Source organism: Acyrthosiphon pisum, chromosome A3, assembly GCF_005508785.2.
Source record: "Acyrthosiphon pisum isolate AL4f chromosome A3, pea_aphid_22Mar2018_4r6ur, whole genome shotgun sequence".
Classification (NCBI taxonomy): Eukaryota; Metazoa; Arthropoda; class Insecta; order Hemiptera; family Aphididae; genus Acyrthosiphon; species Acyrthosiphon pisum.
Window position 1 is genome coordinate 13255943 of NC_042496.1, and position 4638 is coordinate 13260580.

The window sequence follows — 4638 nt, forward strand, 5'->3', positions numbered from 1 at the left end:
CCTGTATACGTCTATACAGGTTTTATAAAGAATTTGCTTGTTCAATTTGCCTGCAGAGTTTAACTGCCAAGAAATTAAAATTTTTTTTTTATTTTTGTAACGAGAAAGTAATGAGTTACTTTTCTATTTGAAAATTAAAGTAATTTCATTACAATTTTATTTGAGTAACGAGTAAAGTAACTTCATTACTTTTTAAAAGTAACTTACCCAACACTGACTATAGTCTATAACATATCAGTAGCCAGGAGGTTACAAACCAGTGGCATAATTTCAATGTTTATAGGAGGGGACAAAAGTTTTGACTGAACAAAAGAAAAACAGACCGCTTCGCTAGCTAACTAATACTCACTTATATTTTTATTTTGATACGATTTCCATCTTACATAACTGTATACGTGTTTGAGACAAAAATAGCCTCATAAAATAAGACGTTAATGAGCTAAATAATAAATTATGGTATAGATAGTAGATACCTCAGTGGCTCAGTATCGTCATTTTATATTTTTCTAGAGGGGTTGAATAATTAATTAAATTACAATACAAAAAATAATAAATGCTAAAACGTAATTGAAAAATAGAAAAATGTTAAATAAGTATCTTCTATTAGAAAGGTTTTTCCTTACACAATATTATATTTCCTCAAAATTAGAAAAATTATAGTTTTGTTATATTTTACCAACAACCGGACCAACATTGGACTGCTTGTACAATCAGAGATAGTGGCAAATTACAATCTTGCCCCCTCCCCCCCACAAATTCCGTCACTGAACAGGTATACCTGACATAGTACTATAGTAGTATCAATAGATGCTATCATACATAAATATATTTTATAATTTAGTTAACTAGATCAAGTCTGGAAAAATATTTAAATCACGTACCTAAAGATGATATTTAACTGACCTCAATAGCCAACATTCAATCAATATCCACATGTCAGAATTTGGATTTAGTAAAAATTTACTTCAGAGCATTATATTATATTAAATAGGTACTTTTATATATCTAAAATAGCTAATGGGTATAATTATATTTATTTAAAATAAATATTATTAACAACAACTAACAAATAAACATAAAGTATGAAAAAAAAAATTTTAATTTAAAAACCAAAATATGGGTAGTAGCTAAGGTACTCACATATTATTATAGCGGTGTCGCAGTAATAATCAGCATATAATAGTAAAGAATGTGGTAAACAGTATACAAATGAGAAAAATAGGTAACCATAAATCGTTATAAATTAAATAGACTATATAGGTGACTGCAGTGACAACGCGTAGGAACCAAAAATCTAAATTTATTCACACTTGCAAAAATTGTTTAATAATAAAAATATTAAATTCAATAGACAAGAAATACAATTAATATGAACAATTGATTAATTATTGTTGGTATATGTTCTACATTAACATTTCAGTATTACACATTTGTAAAGGTTACCTACCTAATACCAGTAATACCTATTACTTACTACACGTACACCTATCACATTCAATGATGTCAAGTGTTAACTGATTATATTTTACAATAATTATTATTTATTATGTTCAAATTTTAAGTAATAAAAGCATTGCATGACGTGATACCATAAAAAAAACAATAACTAGATTACTACTACCTTATATAGATGGTATAATATTACACTATTATGTATGAACTATATTTTATGGTTAATTGTATTTCAACATTTTGAATTAAAACTGATAGGTATCATTGGAATTTGGATCTATCAAAAATTGAACATAATAATAGTAAAGTATATATACTTACACAATAAAATAAATCAATAAATTTATTAAAATAATTAAAACCAATGTTGGTATACTTACACAGGGTAATTTTTAAAATTTTTTTGCTCACCCTATGTTTATGCTTAAATTATGCATAATATTTTCTAAATTTAATTTTCGGAATTTTTTATGATTTAACCTTGAAGACCTTATTTTTGAATACTTGAAATATTTTATGCCACTTTAGGATGATCCTGTGATAATACAAACTTCTGTTTTTCATATAGGACCCCCTCCCCGTATTGGCCTATTCGGTATTCTGTTAAAATCAATGCTACTGGTGTAGGACAGCATATATTGCACCAGTTTTCGTTATATACACTTATGTTGCAGAAGTATAGAACTCATTCCTTTAGTCACTTTTTCAAAGCCAGAAAAATATTTTCTGATTTTTACATATATAAAATCTCGATGATATATTAGATATATTATTACTAGATGCAATAGATATTGACCAATGGAGACGAGACTAAGTAAAGATGTCTAAGTATAAAACTATAATCTGCAGTAGATAACTATAATGAGATTACCTATTGGCTATTTTATATTATACAAGGTGTTCGACAATTTGGAAATGCTTTAATTACTGTTTGTATATTTTTAAATACCTACCACCTACATAATATGGCAATAAGTAATAATATAGATAACACTGCTAAACATGTATTAGGTAAAATATTTAAATATTTAATCACCTCATTAATTATATCACATTATCGTTCATTCGTTCATCAGTCCTAACTAGTCTAATGATCGTTTCAAACTTTTTAAACACTGTACATATATTTATGTATTTTGTCTATAAGACTATGTAGGTACAATTCTAATAACGTCTAACATCTGTTTAAGCATTATACAGTGTGTAACAGAAATACCGCTGACAAATAAAAAAATTTTTCTTCGACAAGTACGAGTACCTATACAGACTATAGTGTTTGTATATAGAAATATAGAATATAGATATTTTAAATACCGAAAATAAAACAATTTTATTTTATTCAATTGTATTGGAAAAATTCAAAATACCCATTGGCCATTTGTAAATCTCATTTTTAGACAAATTTTGATGATAAAAAATAAAAACATTTATTTAATAATTTTTTGGAGTAAATTAATTTTAAACGTTAAAACGTATTTCAAAATATTCTTTTTGGGAATCTCCTGTCATAATATTATATTTCTTAAATTATTTATTATCCATACGTATAGGTAATTTTAATCATTTTTGTAGTTTAACCATAGTATCAAATTTTATTTTGGTTTGTTAGGTTACTGTTACACTGCAGTGTATATTATTCGAGTTGTCTGAATATGGTTTTTATGTTGACGAAGTCTGTTGACTGTTCAAAGTTAAAAAATAATAATAATAATAATAATAATAATAATTTATTGTACCTATAGGCTATAATATTATGTAAATGTATTTATATTAACTATCAATCTATTCATTTGTAGGATACAATACAATTTCTATATCGACTAAATCTATATCATGATTTCCATCTATATGATCGAAATGTGAAGGACGAAGACGCATAAATTATAAATCTAACTGGAGCCCTAATATCAACAGGAATGTATACTCCTAAACACCAAGGGTCAGCATTTTCCTTTGAATTTTTTTAATGTTTCTTGAGAGTTGAGGGTCAATTCTGCGTGGCCTACTCCCTAAATAAACTGCGGTAAAACAATGAAAATCCCTAAACCCAGAAGTGGATAGGTACTATTATATTAATATGAGTAATACCAGTTATGTAGAGAAATACATATGCTTACACCTGTCTGTGCCCTATGGTACAGTGTAAAACCTCTGTACATTTGATGAAATTATAAATTATAATAGTATAATATGAACTCTTAGATCTATAAAAAAAACTAGACCAGTGGTTCGCAACATTTTTTTTCCATAGTAGCACATTAGTATTATTTATTAAATCTCACGGAACACTTAGGATAAACATTGTCTTTTTGCCAAAAATAAGTACTTATTAGGACCACGAAACACATACCTACGTCAGGCCGGGTCAGGGGTAACCAATTAATATATTTATTTCTGTACTGTGTACACGATAAGTAGTCGAAATAATGCTTCGATTTTCTTTAATAGTATCTTGTTCGATGTGAATCTAGTTAGTGCATACGGGGGGTTTTTGGTATGACTCTAAATGACTGTAGATACATGAAATGTTCACTGAATGTTTATATTAGCATTTGCTCTACACTATAAAATATTCAAAATATTTTTACTTGTTTTGAGCTGTTTAACGGATATTTTAAGTTTCCATTTTTTTAGGTTTTTATTCTGTAGATGTCAATAAAATTTAATTCGTTGGATCAAAAAGCTTGACAATTTAATACAAGGCTCCTAATATATTATTACAATGACAGTTAAAAATATATTAAAAATACAAAAGTCACAATTTTATTTTATAAGCATTTAAAGTTTGGATTTTGATAAAATACATAAAAATCAATCGTAAAAATAAAAATACGTTTATTTTATCAATTCCTATATTTGATAAAATTTTCAAAATTATTTTGATTCGTTTTAAGCTGTTTAGACATATTTAATTTTCAATTTTTTTAGTTGTTTTTTTTTTATAATTGTCAATAAAGTTTTATTTGTTGGACCAATAAACCAAAAACTTTAATATATATATCATGATATATTTTTGCAATAGCAGTTGAAAAATATTAAAAATACAAGCACAATTTTTTTTTATAAAATTTATCAAATTATGTTGGACGTAAGTAGTTATTTTGTAACCAAACACACCACTGGGTACTTATATGAAATTATATATTAATTGTTAGTATAATATACAAATTATAAAAATTCAACTTA

At 26.1% G+C, this 4638-nt stretch overlaps 1 protein-coding gene across 2 annotated transcripts in view; it reads right to left on the reverse strand.

Annotated features, from left to right (window-relative positions):
• LOC100167213 (TBC1 domain family member 23) overlaps positions 1-4638 on the reverse strand; it is an 18819-nt gene that overhangs the window by 10898 nt on the left and 3283 nt on the right. Inside the window, exon 1 of one of the 2 annotated variants that reach the window (XM_016808243.1) lies at positions 1141-1511. The exons of the other annotated variant lie outside the window; for it this stretch is intronic. The gene's annotated coding sequence lies outside the window, so the exon portion shown is untranslated. Of the gene's footprint in view, positions 1-1140; positions 1512-4638 lie in introns of those variants that run through there. 2 annotated transcript variants of the gene reach the window in all.